This window comes from Tenrec ecaudatus, chromosome 12 (genome assembly GCF_050624435.1).
Source record: "Tenrec ecaudatus isolate mTenEca1 chromosome 12, mTenEca1.hap1, whole genome shotgun sequence".
In the NCBI taxonomy this organism is placed as follows: domain Eukaryota; kingdom Metazoa; phylum Chordata; class Mammalia; order Afrosoricida; family Tenrecidae; genus Tenrec; species Tenrec ecaudatus.
This window is the reverse complement of record NC_134541.1, coordinates 64,686,142-64,706,428: the sequence shown is the minus strand read 5'-3', so window position 1 is coordinate 64,706,428 and position 20,287 is coordinate 64,686,142. Positions and strand designations below refer to the sequence as shown.

Here is a 20,287-nt window from a genome sequence, read left to right as displayed (position 1 = left end):
GTTTTTCTTATTGTTGATTCATGTCTATCTAGATAAGATCCAGCAGGATAAATAATCCCAAGGAGAACACAATGGGACCAACAGTTCTGGGGGACATGGGAGAGGGGGAGGGGGGAAAAGAAAGGGGAGAGATGACAAACCAAGGCACAAGGGAACATTAAGTGATCTAAAGTTGATGGCAAGGAGAGTTTAGGACACTTGGTGGGGTTTGATCAAGTGCAATGTAGCCAAGAAGAATTAATGAAACCCAAATGAAGGTCAAACATGATAGTGGAACAAGAGGGAAAAAAAGGAAATAGAAGAAAGAACTACCATATATACTCAAATATAAGCTGACCCGTGTATAAGCCGAGGAACCTGATTATTACCTGAGAAACCAGAAAAACTGATTGACTCAAGTATAAGCCTACGGTGGAAATGCAGAAGCTATAGGTGAGTTTCAATAATCAAAATAAATGAAAATAAAATTACTAAAAATGGAGACATCAGTGGGGTAATGTATTTAAATATTTATTTTAAATAAAAAAAACATAAATAAAAGGACAACAAGTCATTTAGCATTAGTAAACCAGCACAGTAAGTGGAAAATAGGTTCAACAAAAACAATAAGGTATCAACAATGATACTGTCCTCACTGAGATCGCCGTCATCACCATCACTGCTGTCATTTTCATACAAAGCTCAGTCTTCACTGCCATCCATAGCATTACTAATACTACATTTCTGGAAGGCACATCGCATCATGTCTTCGGGAATGTCTTCCCATGCATCTCGAACCCACTTTTCTATTACCGGTAACTCTATGTCAGGCTTCATGAGATTTCCTCCTTTTGTTCATTGGGCTTGACCACATAACATCCTTTCCTGCCACATCCTTCGCACATGGTCTTTAAAAGGCTTATTCAAAGATACATCCAGAGGCTGCAGTACAGATGTAAGCCCACCTGGAATAACAGCTAAAGTAACTTTACTAGATTTGCCAATTTTTTTAAGTCATCCGATAGGTGGGCTCTGAACATATCCCAAACAAGTAACGATGGCTTTTTCTTTAAGGCTGCTCCTGGTCGTTGGTTCCAAATTTCTTCCAGCCATTTTTTTGTTCCATCTTCATCCATCCAGCCTTTAACATGTACACACACAGTAATTCTTGGTGGGAAATTGATCTTTTTAGGCTAGGTCTTTCTTTTAAAAATGACAGGATGCAGCTTAGTTCCATTAGCCAAACATGATAGAACAACTGTAAAGCGTTGTTTTTTATTTCATTCCTGTGGTTTTTAGAAAAATGTTTTTTTCTCCTAAACTTGCCACAGTTCTGTTGCTTGGAAGATCAAAAGTCATGGCAGCTTCATCCATATTTCCAATATCTGCAAGGTCATAATTATAAATCCTTCTTTGTTTTATAATAAATGACTGGAGTGACATAATTGTTTCTTAAAGGTCTTGTGGCAATTTCTGGGAAATCTTTGTTCTTAGTCTCAAACATAGTAGGCTAAACCTATTCATGAAGCGGGTACACCATGCTGCTGACTCAGCAAATTTTTCAATGCCTGGTGCTTTATATTTGTCATCCTTAGCCATTTGTAGAGCACATATGTGGATCCCCATGCATGTTACACAGTAACCATTTTGATGACACTCCATAACCCATTTATGCAATTCACTCTCTAGAGCCCCACAGAAAGACGTTAAAGCATGATGAGCTTTCTTAGCTTTTGGAATCTGTTCCAAGTCAGTCTTTATTTTCCACCACTCATTTCCTTTTTGTCCAGACACAATTCCCTACTTGCAATACTATTATTGCTCTCTTCTGCTCTTGACAAAACCTTCGTTTTGAAACCAGCCTCATATGACCAGCGTTTTTGTTTTGGTTCAAGAGTATCCATTTCTAATAGGATAACAAAAACAAGACTTTGAAAAAGAACTTTCATGGTAATTCCCCAACACCCCCCCCCCAATGTGTTAGCCGGGAGGAGTGGGGGGAGTCCGTGTGGGTGGGGGATGCAGGATGTGAATTAACAGAGACCAGAGGGGAGAGATGGAGCGCAGCCACAGACACATCCTTACCAGTTCAGCTGCCTGTGTAAATGAATCACTACGGGCGCTTCTGCAAATTGGAGCCGTCCACATCACAGGACGGCTCTGATTGGTTAGATGTGAGTAAACAAACTTTCAAAGCCCTGCAGTGTCAGCAGGGCTTTGAATGAACAGCGGAGAAACGGCAATCACCCGTGAGATAACGGGTACTCATCCCATTACCTTGGGGGGTGGAGGGGGACAGCAAGATGTTATACCTCACTGGGGTACCACTCACCCATGTATAAGCTGAACCTCAGTTTTTCAGCACATTTTCCCTTATATAACAATAAGGAAATAGATCTATGTACATATATGTTAAATAATAAGGTAGCAGACAGGTACTGAGCCTCTACTCAAGTACTACCCCAGCACAAGAATACGTCATTCAAATAACTTGGTATTCTGTGATGCTCACCTTCTCATCATAATCACTGAAGACAAAATGGGTACATAAGCAAATGTGGTGAAGAAAGCTCTTGGTGCCTGCTTATCAAAAGCTTAGCATCTAGGGTCTTAAAGGCTTAAAGATAAACACGAGGCCATCTAGCTGGGAATCAACAAAGCCCACATGGAAGAAGCACAGCAGCCTGTGTGATCACGAGGTGTTGATGGGATCAAGTATCAGACACCAGAAGACTCAGAACAAACAATCATGTTAATGCAAACAAGGAAGGGGGTGGCAGTAGTGGAGACCCAAAGCCCATCTATAGATGATTGGACATCCCCTCACAGAAGGGCCACAAGGAAGGGACGAGCCAGCCAGGGTGCAGCATAGCACCTACAAAATATACAACATTCCTCTAGTTCTTTAATGCTACCTCCCCTCCAATATCGTGACCCCAATTCTACCTTACAAATCCAACTAGACCAGAGCATGTACACTGGTCACAGGGAATTCAGGACAGATAAACCCCTCTGGAACACTAATGAGAGTAGCAATATCATGAGGGTGGGGGAAGGTGGGGGGAGAAATGGAGAACCAATCATAATGGCCGATGTATAAACATGCCTACCCCCACCCCAAGGGGGATGAAGAACAGAAATGTAGATGAAGGGAGACAGCGATCAGGGAAAGATATTGAAGTAAAAATAATTTATAAATCATCAAGTGTTCATGAGGGAGGGACTGAAGGAAGGAGGGAGGAAAAATATGAGGAGCTGATACCAAGGGCTCAAGTAGAATGAAAATTTTTTCAAAATGATGGCAACATATGTATGAATGTACTTGACACATGGAGATATGGATTACTCTAAGAGTTGTAAGAGCCCCCAATAAAATGATTTTTTTTTAAAAAAGGAAGGGTCTGTCATACAATAACTTGGAAGTTCTGAGAGGGAGAGGTTTGTGAGATGTGGCTTTAAGGCAGTGGTTCTCAACCTTCCCAATGCCGCCACCCTTTAATACAGTCCCTCATGTTGAGGTGGCCCCCGCAACCATAGAATCACTTTCATTGCCACTTCATAACTGTAATTTTGCTACTGTTATGAATCGGGCAACCCCTGTGAAAGGGTCATTCGACTCCCAAAGGGGGTCCCGACCCCCAGGCTGAGAACTGCTGCTCTAAGGTCTTGAACAAGTCTTTAGATGCATGGGGCTTCCTGACTGGCAGAATGGGTGTGTCATAGGGAGAGTGGGCAGGCCTTAACAGGCCTGCCTTGAGTTTTGAGAGTATGGATTTAAGGCCCTTTAGATGTTGGAGAGCTATAGGGTATTGAGGAACATTAGGAAATTTCTAGGGGGGTGTTAATCTGATGTAGACAGGTTGGTGGTGCAAAGCAAAGGAGGGTTGAGTGACATCCCAAACTCATGGGTTAGCTAGACCAGGTGGTAACAGAAGGGAATTGGTAGGGGGTGTCAGGACACTAGAGTTATTTTGATATGTAGGATTGAGGCAGGAGGAGTGTCTTGTGTGGCTTGCAAGAGGAGCAAGAAGTTTGGAGCCTCGGAACACCCGGGTAAATAAAAAGTTACTACTGTCTTGATTTAATAAGAATATTTCTGCCCAGTAGAGGGACAGGCATTTGGTGATGACTAAAAACTAGTGTGAGAATTGTACATTAAAAAAGGCTACATAAAAGTGGCCATGTAATGAGGGGTTCTGAAACTATACCTGAGAGTCCTACAGTAGTGGTGTGTGCTAAAATCTGTCCTGAATGTTCAGGCAGTGTTGAATAAGTAGCCCCCATGTCTAAAAGGAAAGAAATAGGCTTACCTGAGACAATGACCGATATCCTGGACTCATGGCTCATGATGGCTGAGCTCTGTGGGGGCTGTCATCCCTCATCACTGTCGATCTGCTATCTCCAAGCCTAGAAGCCCTGACAACAAGGTATCTTGAGCTGGTTGCTCTGGCGGTTCTATGGAAGAGACTATCCTTCCCACTCTCTGTTGAAAAGGGCAACTCCCCAGTGCCCTCCTTGTTCCCAGCATGGGCAAAGCTTCAGCAGGGGATGAGGACATTAAAGCAGGGTCCAGGTGGCTTACCAATTTGTGGCCCAGTGTTTTTTGGTCTGAATCCTCCATTTTGCCCTGAAGGGCATTAGCCTGCATTTGATATTTAGCTTTGTCCCTTTGTAGTTTATCTAATTTTAACTGTTCCTCTCTATCATTGAAAACCTTAAAAGTCGCATTGAGACGGTCTCAGTGTGGAGTTTTAGGACTATCCTCAAGCTTCTTAAGAATTCTCGTAATGTCATGCGGTGACTGAGAGATCACGTGAATGAAGCAAAGTGGTTGCACCTGGCATCGAGGCATCAACCTAGTGAGCTTATGGAAAGCCCCCGAGAGGTGAGATAAAAACTGGGCAGGATTTTCTTTGGGGTCTTAAGGGATTTTTATAATTGACTACCTTATTAGTCATTTCTGTAAGCCTTCCATGAGGTGCATAACCATGTCATCTCGGTGGGAGCAGTCACCATGACAGAGTTCATAATTCCAGTTAGGGTCTCATCAAGGAAGCACATCAGGGACCACTGGTTTATTCCATTCCTGGGTATGGATTTCAGGACCTTTCTGCTGGGCCACTACCGAGTCTCTCTCCCTGTCGTAAGGGGATAAGCATAGTGTAGATGTCATCCCAGGTAAAGTCATAGGACTGAGTGAGAGATTGGAACTCTTGAATATCAGTGTCTGAAACAAGGAAAGGGGTCTCAGGCACTTTTGGGAGACTGACAGGTGAGAAAGAAAAAAAAGTATATGTACTCTAATAAGTCCCTCACCCCTGCCACCTCACAGAGAAGGAGAAGTGGGGCAGGGTCTGAAGGTGGGCTTTTTTTATATATAGAAGAGGATTTTGAGCCAGGAATGGCTGTGGGGTGGAGATAGTGGCGGCAGACGGGGGGGGGGGGGGCAGGTAGCGTAGAGCGGGAAGATGATGATGAAGAAGAGGACAATGGCAGAGAAGATGGCAGATTAGAAGATGGTGGGTTTGAGGAGGTAGCAGGAGTCTAGAGGAGGAGGAGGAGGAAGAGGAGGAGGAGAGGAGGAGGGTATGGTGGGGAGAATCAAAGGAAGATTTATTGCCTGGGAGAAGTGGCTTCTCCTGAGCAGAGTCTGTAGCAGGAAGCAGGGAAGGTCCCTGGAAGATACCCGTTCTAGCAGGTCCAGGAGGGGAGGCTGGGAGGCCAATTGATCCAAGAGATAGCTAACACAGTCCCAGAGTTGCACCTTCCTGGTTTTCAGCACCACATAATAGAAAACAATGGGAGGAAACATTGGTATTAAGTAACAGGCTTTATTGGGAAGCGCAGCCTGTCAGGCTACTTACCAAGGATGGAAAGAGCAGCCCCGATACCAAGGAGACACGTATAAATATACTCTTGGGACTGGAGACGTGGCTGGGAGAACATCATGTATCCTCCTGACTGGCAAGTTTGAAGGAAAGGGGTGACGTGATCTTTAATGCAAGCGCGAGGCTTTCGGCTTGCTAGGGAAGGTATTCAGGGTGGAGAGAGTCTGTGGGCAAGAAGAATAGGAGGGAAACACTTGAAATGGTCAGGCACGGTTTTGCACTCAGCTGGACCCATTGCACATCACATTTGGAAACAACAACAACAAGGACGACAACCCTGAAGTACTATGCGGCCAGTAAAAGGATAAGATCTAAATGCTTACAAGGAAAACCAGTACATTCAACTGTTGGTCACACTTAGTTAGCAAGCATCAATGCCAAAGATGAAGAAATGGAAGCTTTTAACCAATGTCTGCAGTCTAAAATCGATCTAAAGTGCAATTAAGTGGCATTCACAATTACTGGTGGCTGGAACTTGAAAGGTAGAAAACCAGAAAAAGTTAACAAATAATATCTTTGTTACAGAAAAGATGCCAGAGATTACATGATAGAATTTAGCAAGACCAATGACGTTTTTATTGTAAATACCTTTCCAAACAACATAAATGGTGCCGGTATACGTGGACCTTCTGCGATGGAATACAAAGACATTGAATGGAATATATCTGTAGAAAGAGACCGTGGAGAAGCTCAATGTCATCATTCAGAACAGAGCTCGAGGAAGACAGCTGGACAGAAAATCAATTGTTCATATATATGTTCAGGAGGAGGCTGAAGAAAATTAAACCAAGTCCACAAGTTCCAAGATACAACCTTGAAAAAAATCCCATCCTAATTCAGAGACCACCTTAGCACACATTTGTCACACTAAGCCTACAGATGAGATTAGTTGTTTTGTGATATCAAGGAAAAGCAATACCAAATGAAGAAAACTAAAGTTCATTTTTAAAAGAAAGCAAAGAAGAAAGGACCAAGGTGGATATCAGAAGAGATCTTGAAATTGGTTTTGAATGTAGAATAGCTAAAGCGAATAGAAGGAATCTTGGTGGTGTAGTGGTTACAAGTTGGGCTGTGATCCCCAAGGTCTATATTTCAAAACCAGCAGCTGCTCTGAGGGGGAAAGACATTCTACTTCTGTAAAGGGTCACGGTCTTGGAACCCCACAGAGGCTGTTTTCCCCTGTCCTGCAGGGCCACTGAGGGTCAGCATTGACTTGTTGGCCATAAGTTTGAGTTTTATGAGTTAAAGTGAAGGGAAGAAATAATGGAAATACAGGTTATTCCACAGGGAAGCTCAAAGACAAAGCAAAATATTACAATGAAATGTGGAAAACTCTGGAATTGGAAAACCAACAGAAAAGAACATACTAGACATTTGTCAAGTTGGAAGAACTGATCAAAACAATTAAGCTTCGAGCTGCAATATTGAAGAATCTAGGTACAAAATATTGACTGATGCAGAAAGTCTCCAAAGATGAAAGGAGAAATATGCAGTCACTGCACACAAAACTGTGCATGTTCAAGCATTCTGAGAAGTGCCATTTAATAAACTAACCAATAGTGCTGAAGGAATAAGCCCAAACTACACCGAGTGAACCCTGGTTATGGTCGTTATATAATCGTTTGTCAATTTGAGGATTAAGAGTGTAGGGGTGGAGTCTAGCCTGTCAATCAGATCAAAGCCAATGAGACCTCTGTGTAGGTGTGTGGAGAGTTCAAAAGCTTACAGACACCCTCCCCAGGGTAGTTAGTCACCAGACTACAGGGTAGGCCTCTAGGGAAGTTAGTCAACCAGACTATATGGCAGGCCTCACTCCCTGCTACTGGGGACAATAAACTATTCCTCCTTGAGGCCTGAGACCAAGCATTCTCACCCTACCAATAATGATCTCTATCAACTGAGTCAGGGAACAGGCCAAATTGACTGTGACATCCAAAGTTAAGTTATACGCCCATCTTATCAAATGTACACCCCCAATTCCTCCTCTTACTGTTGCATGTGTGTCCCTAGACCACCCCCTCTCATTAGTTTATTACCTATGGCACAACCCCTCCCTGTGACGTATGTCCTCACCTGTGATTAGGGGACTTACACGTCCCTAGAGAATATAAAAAGCTTGGACTAACGTTAAAGCAACAACTCTCTCCCTCCACGTGGACCATTGAGTGGGGCTGAGGTGAGCATGCTACCATGAATCGTTGACTGACTCCCATTAAAAAATTTCTATACTTCACTTCTATCTCTCATGCTCTCTATAACTTTACTATGATCTTTACTTATCGTTGTACAATTGAGCCTACCGGACCCGTAATGATGTGTTAGGGGCTGGCTTCCCCTGACATGTAGGCATGGCCTTCTCCTGAGAATTATGGGAAATCCTGTATTTCCTCCTTGGAGGCAGGAGACACCTCTCTCTCTCTGCTCACTCCCTGCAAGACATCCCCGAGGACAAGACACATTGCATTATGCTGACAGACCACATGCCTTGAAAAAGCCACATAGAAACCCCTGCCAGTGCTGAGATGCTTACAATGCTACTGGAGTCAGACTTTCTACCCAGTGGCCTGTGATCATCCTGCATTCAGTGTCATTGCATGTGTTCATGAGTCTGAAGAAGACTTTACAGATTGGTATCAGATATATGGGCTAATATCAGACGTATGGTCTTGAACTGGGCTAGGTTGGGATGCTTTCTTAATGTACAATTATCCTTTATATAAAACTCTTTCTTACACCCTTATGCTTTTCTATGGATTTGCTTCTCTTGTCTACAAAGACTAGCACACTGGTGGTATAGTGGTTATGCACCAGGATGAAGGTGGGTAAGATTTCACATTAGTTGGTCTGTAATCAGTGCCTTGGAAGTAGCAGTCAAGAAATGAAATGACATTGCATTGGGAAAATCTACTGCACAAAACCTCTTTAAAGTGCTAAGGAGCAAGACACACTTTAAAGACTAAGGTATAACTGATTCAAGGCATTCCATTTTCTATCACCTGAGATGCACGTGAAAGCTGGATAATGAATAAGGAAAACTGCAGAACAGTTGATGCCTTAGAATCATGGTCACTGTGAATAATATTAAAGTATCACGGAACACCATGAGAGCAAACCAACCTGTCTCGGAAGAAGCACAGCAGAATGCTCCTTAGAGCAAGGATGGGAGGCTCTTCATATTTTTGGACATGGTGTTGAAAAGGACCTGTCCCTGAGAAGCAACATTCTTGGTAAAGCAGATCAGTAAAAAAAGAGGAAACCCTCAACAAGAAGGATTGACCCCAAACCCCTGGTCTCGAGTCAATTCTGACTCATAGAGACCTTACGGAGCAGAGCAGCACTGCTTCCTCGGATTTCCCAAGCTGAGAATCTTTGTAAGAACAGAAAGCCTCTTCTTCCTCCCATGCATTGGCTAATGGACTTGAACTGCTGTCCTTGTGATCAGCAGCCCAATGTATAACCAGCAGGTCTCGTTTAGATTGGCACAGTGGCTGCAATAATAGCTTCATGCATTTCAATGGGTGTGAAGATGGTGCAAGACCAGGCAGTGTTTTTTTTTTCTGGGGGACAAAAGGTTTCTGTGCGTGAAAACTGGCTCAGCAGCACTACACCACAAAGAGCACTGGGTCACACCGTGGTAAAGGCAGCAGGGGGACGTTTCTGCAAAATCATAAGGAGATTTAGACTATGATAAGGGAAATGAGAAATTCTCGGTTTTACTCCCAGAACTCTCTGAGAATAAGGACCATATGAAAAGAAAGAAAGAAATTATAGAGAAGGAAGCTGTCACAGGAAAGGGCAAAGCCATTAGCTTTGAAGATGTAGATATTTTCAAGTATTGAATCATTAAGTCCTGAGTAGACAAAAAATAAGCAAAGGAATTTAATGAAAAATTGGATAAACCAAATCAAAGACCCAAACAGAAGAGTTGTGCCAAGGTAGACTCAACGTTTCTACTGATGAAGAGGCCAAGCAGGAACCAGCTCCAGTCTTCTCACAGGGAGCAAGAAGTCGGCGCGGTGTTGTGATGGGTTTTGAGGGACAGACATCTGGAAGAAATGGCAGTGTTTATACAAATCTATGTTAGGAAAGAGGGGAAACATCAGGGTAAAAGGATTGGGACAGAATGTGACTATTAATCAATACAGGAAAAATAAAATAAATGAGCAGGAGGTATGATTGTTTCAAGTGTGGACCTCAAAGGGGACTTCCTGACAAAGAGGCCCCCAGGGATGGTCACAGTTCCATTAGGAAAGTTGTTCTGTTAGAAAGTGGTACGCATGCCCATGAGTCGTCCCCAGAGTCCCAGGAGCTCCATGCACGATGGGACGGCATTGCTGTGACCTATAAGATGTCCACTGGTGGATTTTCAGCAGTGCAGCGCCAGGATTGCCTCACTAATCAATATCAGTGCAAAAGCTGTGTAGCACCGCAGCAGCAGCAAGCCTCTGGTAGGGGGCAGGGGGGCTGTGCTAATGTTCACTGGCCGGGAATCAAACCTAGACCTCTTGCGTGGTGGGTGAGGCATCTTACCCCAGGACAACCCAGCCTTCCACTGCGGTTCAATCTGGCTATTCATGGCAAATGAAATACGGCTGAAAGCAATCACTATCACGAGAGAAAAGAAGGTTTCGTAGAATTATTTGAGAGAAGGACAAAGGTGGTACTATGAACTGAATACCAATACCCCTTGTAAATCCCAATGATAAGATAGGTGGTGAGGTACAAGCAGGCACTGGCCGTGACAGCGGCGACGGTGCTGACAGGTAGAGGGGAAGGCGGCAGCGATGGTGGCTTGCTGCGGCTTTGGGCCTGGGTTGTAGACGGAAGGCAGACTGCACTCCTACACCGGCTCTGAATATCCCAGGAGGTGGTGAGAGGCAGCTGGTTGTGGTTGGCGGGGTCTGGAATCTGGGGACTGGAGCGGAATCATTTGGAGCCGGCCCTGTGATTCCAGTCATGGGTTTGTCGGTATCTTGGCCCGCTGTCGCCATGCACATTGCAGGTGCTTCAGATCATCAGACAGCATCCCCCACTTCAGGTGCTCCATGCATGAAGAGAAAATGATGGATTGTCCAGTGAGTCCAGAGTCTTGGGACACCACCGGTGAGGGCACAGCACACCAGATGCCTGCCCACCAGAAGTGTGCCTATGAATAAGGGGAGAGTGCCCTATGAAGGCCGCCAGTCTTTGAAGCTGGGTCTTTACAATCTGATGCCACCACCCAATCAGAAGCCAGGCCCTGACCAGCCCTTTCCTCCATGACAGTCAGAGTGGAGCTTTCCATTCCATTCTGCTCAGACTCAGAGCAGAAGTGGGTGTACCCCTCGGAGCAGGTATTTTGGAATGCCACGTTAAAGTGTAGAAGTAGAAAAACGAGGTTACTAGTCTGAAACATACAGGGGGAGCCCCCAAAACACCAGAATTTTGTGCTGGCAGAGCATAACTTGCATAAGCATTTGTCCTACTGGACAAGCACCTAGCAATGCACTCTGAGTTCGTGCACCAAGTGGCCTGATGTGGGAAGATTCTCCCTCGTCACAGTGATTTTTTTGGGGGGGAAGCAGTTTTGCTCAAATCTCATCTTTTTGTGACGGCTGATTTAAGAAAACAATGTGCGGTTGTGAAGTTTTGTTTCCTGCTCAGGAAAAATGCCAAAGAAACTGTTGTGATGTTGAGCACAGCTTACAAGGACAGTGCTGTGGGAAAACTCAAGTGTGCAAGTGGTTTTGGAGATTCTGATAAGATCGCATAACAGGCATCATGCAAAAAAATAGATACATGTGTGTATATGTATATGTGTGTGTGTGTATACATATACCATATTGAATGAAGGGGGAAGTGCAGAGTGGAGACCCAAGGCCCAAGTGTCGGCCAATGGAGATCCCCTCATAGAGGGGTTTAGGAGAGGAGATGGGTCAGTCAGGGTGCAAGGTAGTACCGATGAAGAACACAGCTTTCCCCCAGATCCTGGATGCTTCCTCCCCCCAACTACCATGATCCGAATTCTACCTTGCAGGGCTGGATAGGGCAGAGGTTGTACACTGGTACATATGAGGGCTGGAAGCACAGGGAATCCAGGGTGGATGATACCTTCAGGACCAAGGGTGTGAGGGGCGATGCTGGGAGAGTGGAGGGTGAGTGGGTTGGAAAGGGGGAACTGATTACAAGGATCCACATGTGACCTCCCCGCTGGGAGATGGACGGCAGAGAAGGGGGCAAAGGGAGACTCTGGATAGGGCAAGATATGACAAAATAACAATGTATAAATTACCAAGGGCACAGGAGGGAGGGGGGAGCGGAGAGGGAGGGGAAAAAAAGAGGACCTGATGCAAAGGGCTTAAGTGGAGAGCAAATGCTTTGAGAATGATTGGGGCAAGAAATGTGCGGAGGTGCTTTATACAATTGATGTATGTATATGTATGGATTGTGATAAGAGTTGTATGAGTCCCTAATAAAATGTAAAAAAAGAAAAGAGGAGAAAAAGAGAAAATGATTTGGGCAAAGAATGTACAGATGTGCTTTATACAATTGATGTATGTATGTGCATGGACTGTGATAGAGTTGTATGAGCCCCTAATAAAATGTTTTTTTTAAAAAAAGATCGCATAACAGTGCGCAACAATAAATGCCTTATTTGTGGCAGAGTGTAGACTGGTTTTGTTACCACGACAATGCACCTGCTTATACATCCTTTTCTGTGCACCAGTTTTGGGCAAAACCCAGCAAGCCTCTCTTGGCCCACACACCTTACCCATCTGACCTCACTCCATGGGGCTTCTTTTTGCTTCCGTCCATGATGGGAAAACATCAAAGGATAGCTATGTGATGATGTACAAGGGGTGAAGAAATAAGTGAGGGAGGTGGTGTCGGCCAAACAGATGAGTTTTAAAAATGTCTCCAAGAATGGAATTGCAGAATTGACAAATGTATTAAGTCTAGTGGAGAGTACCTTGAAAGTGATAGTTGTTTTGCAAAAAATTTAAATACATAGCTTTGAAAAAGATTATCTGGTTTTTTTTAATCCCCTCGTGTATGCTATCATTTGAATTCACAACCAGAGTAATGAGCAGGCCTACAAGGAGATCTTTAAGTGGGAATCCCTGCACACCAGGTCGTCTCCTGGCAATCCACCATTGATCTGGTGTGGGGGTAAAGATAGAGTATTCACCAAGAACAAGGATCCGTTCCTGGCTGGGGTACAAACTGCCCTTTGACCATCATAAATGGATAATTAACCGGTGGGAAGAAGGTGAGTTCATCATTGACCACTACGATGGCGGGGAGGTGGACAAGAAGCATCAGTTCCCCGTCTTAGATGTCCATCCTGCCCGGGATTCCTTCTCAGCCATGTGGGACAGGATGAGTGAGATTAAACTGTTTTCCCCGCACTGAATTGCATTTATGGTGACGGGAGTTTCAGGTCGATGATCAGGCACTTAGCTGCCATTTTCCCATGTTGCTGTGGGCAGCTTCTTCTATATTTTCTCCTCCACCCCAACCCTTGGCTTCAGTGGTAGCCCCTGTACCAGCAGTATTGCACCCAGAAAAGTCTGAACCGCTTCTGCAAAATGACTCTTCTTTTAAAATGTGAAGGAATTTGTTTTTGTTGTGAACGTGTTCTCAAAAATACTTGATGCATACATGCTGAAAGTCAAGTTGATGCTCAGGAGGTCTTTACCTTGTCCGCTATTTAAACTAAAAGTCTGCACCCTCAATAAGAGGCCGTTGTGCCTTTCTAGAAAGTTCGCCCATGCTTTTAAAGTTCCTTCAATAGATTAGCAACACGTGAACATGCCGAAAGGGCGTGCCTACGGGGAAATGTGTCTCCAATTCCCGTCCCGGGAGACCTTCAGCCGGACCTGAAGAACACGGTAGCCCCCGACCTCTCGTGGTGGTTTTGTTCTGGGGATTCTATCTGTGTTTGTTCTGACAGAAGATTTCATTTTGTTTTGTGGGCATGATTATTCCCCTCGAGTATCGGTATCTTTGCCTATCATAACATCAAACATCTGCAAATGCCACTAGCAGCCAACTGTGCCCGGGGGCGGTGTTTGTAGTGCTTACTCCTGGTGATGAGACATCCGGAAAACAGTCTCTACTGGGTGTGGGCGCAACTAGACTACATGGTCAGTTGGGGACAACCTGTCCTTTCAGATACGGCATGGTTGGGCCAGGCTTTGAACCGCGTATCTAAGTTTGTAGGACAAAGTTCTGTTTAGCTTCTGTTCTAATGCACCAATGTTACCAGCAAATGGCTTCTGCGGAGTTTGCCCAACGTCATCCTGCTTCTCTCCTCGAAAGCCGTTCCTGCCCTAACGTCTCAGAAGCCTCCTCGTGGGGCCCCACCCTTCAAGTTTTTGAACACAATGTGTTGGATCACATTCGAGTGTTAAATTGGCAAGAATCATTTGAGATCCGCCTCCCTCCCTCCCCCGCCCCCATGTAGAATGTTGAAACTAAAGCACTGGGTCAGTCCAGGTTTCTTTTAAGAAAATTCTAAATCTGCTGTTGACATTCTTTGGATTGGTAAATTATAAACGGATTGCTCTAATTCTCATAGTGCGTTAACAACTGTTGGTTTGGTTTCGTGTGTGTATGGGGGCGTGTTTGTGGGTGATACTAAATAATTTATCTGAAACTCCGTAGTAGTATTAATGTTTTGGTTGACAGTATATAGGCAATTAATCCAGATATCTCTGTGGTGTCAATTTTGTTACATAAAGTTTTGAAAACCCATCAACCATAAATACACATTTCAAAATGTTTGTATATCAGGGCAAGTCAAGAGATATTAATTACTACTAGGGATCTAGTTCATGCACCATGGTTTATTCCAAATAAAACATATTTAAACATAAAAAAAGACAAAGGGTGAAAATTTTGCAAAAGCTTAACAAAGAAACAAAAATGAAATATGGAGTATGTTGCCGAACCCACATGGGTAAAGATTAGTTGTTTTGTTTTCCTGAACCTCAGCAAATTAGAGTATGTTTTAAAATCAATATAGAATATGAGGAGATGATCATAAATTTTAGTGAGAGGTTTAGATTAGAAATAGCAAGAAAGATAATTCCGTGCTATACATGCAGTTAAATGGGTTACTGAGAGAAACATGGGTGTATCTTTTCTATAGATGGGAAGAATATTTACTCGAGAGAATTCAGTGCTTTAGAATTGTTCCTTATTTGGGGCAGGGGAGTGAGTGGAATGATCCACTCACTTATCCAGGCCTCCAATTAATATTATTAGTAACTGTCCTCTATTTACTAAGTCGAGATGTGTGATTAAACTAAATGCCCATAAGTGTGTTTCTATTCTTGATGACCTCAAGTGACCTTAACAATTTCAAAATATCTTCAGTTTGGCAGCTGTTGAGCCATTGTTATCGAAAACACTGAAATGTTTCAACCATTTCATGTCATGAAAAAATCCACACTGGATTTTTCTGTTGTGAATTACTAATCTTTTTTTTCTCTCTCTTCCCCTCATCCAAACCATTCTGAATCTATGTTAGTTAGCTTCACTCAGTATACAATATGACGCTTCCTTCCGCATACAACTGCTGACTCAAATCTTCTTTCTTCCCAACGGCTGTGAAGGCATTCTCTGCTTCCTTATCCTTTCAACCTATCCCAGAATGTTGTTTCCCCTTTCAGTAAGAGGAATAAAAATGTCAGTGCCACTGAAAATACAGTATCTTTATTCCCGTCGTCTAGGAGACAGGATGTGGTGAGGGTGTTAAGTGTCAACCATGTCAGATTTTACTTCCTGCCTTATAATCAATCCAATATGGGTTTACTGGGCCTCTGTTATGTCCCAGCCTCTCAAAGAGATTTTGCTTCTAATCTGACCTGGACCTCTCTGACTACAATTATCTAGGGACACAGTAAGCAATACCCAGCAAGAGTCCTCTCCTTCATTCACCTCATGGCCCTGCTTCCATCTCCAGGGTTATAAAAATGAAGCAAATGTATTAAGACTGATTCACATGACTTGCAAGTTGCTTACTGGATGATTTCATAGTCTGGCTATTAGCTGTGACGAAATAGAATGCCATTCTCACATATGTGATTTTAGTTAGAAGGGACAGGGTCAAATGAAAGCCTCACGAGAGGCCAGGCGAATGCAGAGAAAGAATGTTAGCACACTGGAAACCGAATCTGATGATTTAGTAGGTTATTGGATGGAGCAGGTATGGCACTGATGTTGGAGCTGGACGCCCCAGCTTTTGCACTTGCAGTGTGTGTGTGCCACGGTGGGATATGACTCTGGGGACTAGTCCAGGTGGGGGGAATCTCCTTGGTAGGCAGTGCACATCTCTTTGACTATTTTGTTTCCCCTCATGGTTGGCCTCATAATGGGTTAGAGACTAAAAAGGCAGAGATCCTGGGTTCAACTTCAGGTTTCATGAACACGTGGATGGGTGGTCTTCAGGCAACATGCTGTCAGAGTTAAGAAGTTAGGCATTGGGCTCAGGCAGATGAAGGTGCAGTGTTCTGGTGGAAATAAAACCAACACCCGTGTTCCTCAGTTTCTTCAGCTGAATATACTCGTATATGATACATGACTGTATCTAAATAAGACATTTCATTCGTTGTGCTTAGCATAATACCTGACACGTAGACAGAGAATATTAAGGATAACTAAAACAAGAAATAGAACACACACGATTTTTTGAGTCCACAGATATGTAAACATCAACCACCGATGTCTCAGTTTGTTGTACTATGGTGCCTGTGTGTTGCTATGCTCCTTGAATCTATGTTACCAGTACTTCTAGTATCATGAGGAATAATTTTCAGTAGAGGTTACAGAATAAGACACAATAAGAAGAAAGATTTGGCAATGTCTTTGTGAACGTAGCAGATGAAAACCCAGTGAGGCACTGCAAAAGACTGAGTGTTATCACGGGAGATGATGAACATCCCTACCAGCATGAAGGGCCACAGGTGCGGAAACCGCTCCTCCTGTGACACATGGGGCTATGTGTGGGGTTGCCAGTTTGATGACAATTGACGAATGAGAGTTTGAAGTAGTCCTGGTGGCAGTGTGGACTGAGTGATGGCCTGGGGGTTCTAACCACAAGGTGGGGGGTTCTAATCTCCCAGTGGGAGAGAGGTGAGATGTCTATGCTCGTGAAGATTTCAGTCTCTGACATCCTAAGGAGTAGCTATACTCTGTCCTATAGGGTCATATTGGATCAGCTCCATGGCAGTGGGTTAATGAGAGCTTAGGGATTTGGGAAGGGTGGCAAATATGAATTTGAGTAAAGAATCTCATGAAAATACTAGAAATGTTTAGAAGAAACCAGACATAGTTCGTAGAAACAACCATGATAGAATAAAGTAGAGCTAAACTTGGAACAAAAGTCAGGGACATAAGTCCAGTGTTCCTTTGATCTTATTAGGCACGATGCTGGGCCATCACAACTTTCTGCAGATGCACTTTTACATATGTGAAACTGACGATAAGAAACAGGTAACCGATTCCGTGAAAATATTGCCAAATAACATATATTGAAATGCCTGGATTTGGTTTCACATGAGGGGCTTTCCAAGAGTTAAGAATGAACATAAGGCAGCCGGGCCCACTTCCTGTTTTCCTCCTCTCGCGCTCCACTGCTCACAGCTGTTGAAGCCTTCATTTCGTTTTTTCACTCTCTGCATTATGGGTGTGAAAATAAACAGATTCAGATAGTTATGAACCAATCTTGATTATGCCAAGCACAACGAGCTGCTAAATAACATGTGCAATTTCTGCCGTATCCCTCAGCAATGTCATGACTGTCCTGGGATCCCAGCTGAGTCTCTCACCATCTAAGTGGGTGGAGCCCAGACCTGGCACCTCCGAGGGTGTGGCCTCTGCTGTTTTTTGTTTACTTGCTTGTTCTGTTTTTATTGATGTTTTTCTTTCTTTTATTTTTTCTTAATTGCACATATTTACATAGCACAATATTTGTCAATGCAATCATATTTTACATGTGGAATTCAATGACATTAAATTCTTCATCATCAGCCGCCATTATCACTATAGTTTTCTGGATACTTCTATTGCCATTAGCATAGTCTGTGGCAGCCCCCTGAGTTGGAATACTCTCCGTGACAACTCGCTTGATTCTGTGGTTTGGGTTCCCTTTAAACAGCAATTGTCCCTTTCCTCCCCCTCTCGCCTCTGACAACCACTAACATGTTTTAGTTTCTATGCCTTTGCCTCTCACTACCAATGAGTGGATCCCCACAGTGACCCTGTGGGACAGAAGGACACTGCTCTGTGTCTGAGACATGAATCGTTGCAGGGCAGGGAGACCGTCTTGCACCTGAGGAGGGTGTGTACTTCACATCCGTGAGATGACACAATATTTGACCTTGGACAAGTCACTTAGTTCACTCTCCACATAACGTTCTCAAGCTGTGTCAATGGAGTAATAGCATCAAGTCATTTGTCTTTATTTAGCTTTTCATTATACGTATGTACGCCATGTTGTTCCTTCATCTGTTAATGACCGTTTAGGTGATTTCCACACAGCATGACCATAAACATCAATGTACATATTTATGTGTGTTTTCTTGCTGTCAATTCTTTTGGATATATATGTAAGATTGGGATTGCTGATTCATAAGGCTTTACTGATTTTGTGAGCGTTTACTGAGTGGCATTGGTTAGCTTACTCTTGACCCTTTGCCTCAGTATCTGCATGTTCTAGAAAGAGATGCCTATTCCAGTTCCTGTCTTAAGGTAGTCCTTGTTTTCTTGGGGGTGCCAGCAAGTTAATGTCCACTCAGAGTGACCCATGTGACAGAGTACGATGACTCTGTATCGTTTTCTTGGCTGTGATTTTTACAGAAGCATTTGCCAGGTCTTTCTCCCTCAGTGCCTGGAGATGGATTGGAACTGCCAAACTTTTGATTAATAGCTGAAGACTCTTAATCACCAAAGCTGCTTCAGGACCATTAGGAAGATAGTGTAGTTAATGCTCAAAGTTGGAAGAGGAAGACCCTCTTGTAGTTTTATATGATTCCTTTGTACTGCTTTAAAATATTTCAGCAAAATCACAGCATCTTCAATGATGAATTTCTTGAGACAAACCGAAGTGCATAGCACTTCTTGAAATGTACTTTGAAATTGCAATTTCTTTTAAATTCTCAATTCATTTCATTTTATTTCTTAAAGAAATTGTCCAGATGTATAGTTTAAAAAGGTAATGGAATCTCTACATGAACTTTTTGAAGATGCTCATATATTCTTCTTCTACAGCAAATTTTTTTATTTTTAATGTAAAATTGGGATAGAGCACAGGTATGAACAGTTAACTACATTGTATCAATCTTTTTTAAACAGCTTTATTGAAATCTAATTTGCATGCCATAAAATCCACCCCATAAAACAGCACAATTAAATTGTTTTTAGTAGATTAACAATGACAAGGGACCACTGTCTGCAACAATTTTAAACCATCTTCAGTACCCCATCAATTTTAGAATATTTTCATCGCCCCACTCCATAAAGAACTCCATACCCATTATTAGTCATTTCCCATCCACTATTATGACCCACAGACTGAAGAAACCACCAATCTGCTTTCTATCTTTATTAATGTCCCTATTCTAGACACGGCACATCAGCAGAATCGTGCACTCTGTGATCCTTTGTGAAAGGTTTGTTCCACTAGTCACAATGTTTCCAAGGTCCATCCACTTTGCAGAGTGTACAATAGCTCACAGTTTTATTGCGCTGTTGGGTAAGCGTTGGATGGCTAATCGCCAGGTCAGTGGTTCAAACTCACTAGCCACTCTACAGAAGAAAGAGGAGGTTTTCTGCTATCACAAAGATTTACAAAGCCTGGGAAACCCTACACAGGGTTACTATAAGCCAGAATTTGTTAGATGTCAGTTGTTTTATATATATTAAATTAAAAAAAAGAAAAACACATCCATCAAGTCCACTGTTGCTGACCTGTATCAGCAATAGGCCCAACAGGAGAAAGTACTGCCAGTCCTGGGTCAGCCTCACAAACTTTACTATGGTTGAGCCCATTATTTCAGCCACCGTCTCAACCCGTCACGTCTTAGACTCCTCTTTTTCACAGCCCCCCCACTTTCCTAAACATCATGTCCTTCTCCAGGGATTTCTCTCTCCTGGCCGCATGTGCAAGTATGTAAAACAGATGAGTTTGTCCTTTTAGCAGATCATTGTACTTTCAATATTCGTCTGCATCACTGCAGTTCAAATTCATTGATTCTACTTCAGGCTACCTTATTCAATGGCCAACTTTCACGCACATATGAGGCAAGTTGAAAATACACTGGCCTGTGTCAGGTGCACCCTGGCCCTGAAAGCAACGTTGTCGTTTTTGAGCACGGTAGAGAGCTCTTGTGATCTCAATAGTGCCGTTTCCATTAGCGTTGATTGTGGGTCCCATG

General features: G+C 43.4%; 1 pseudogene; it reads left to right on the top strand.

Annotated features, from left to right (window-relative positions):
- The first annotated feature begins 10,856 nt into the window (after positions 1-10,856).
- LOC142422694 (holocytochrome c-type synthase-like) lies at positions 10,857-13,259 on the top strand (annotated as a pseudogene).
- The last annotated feature ends 7,028 nt before the right edge of the window (positions 13,260-20,287 follow it).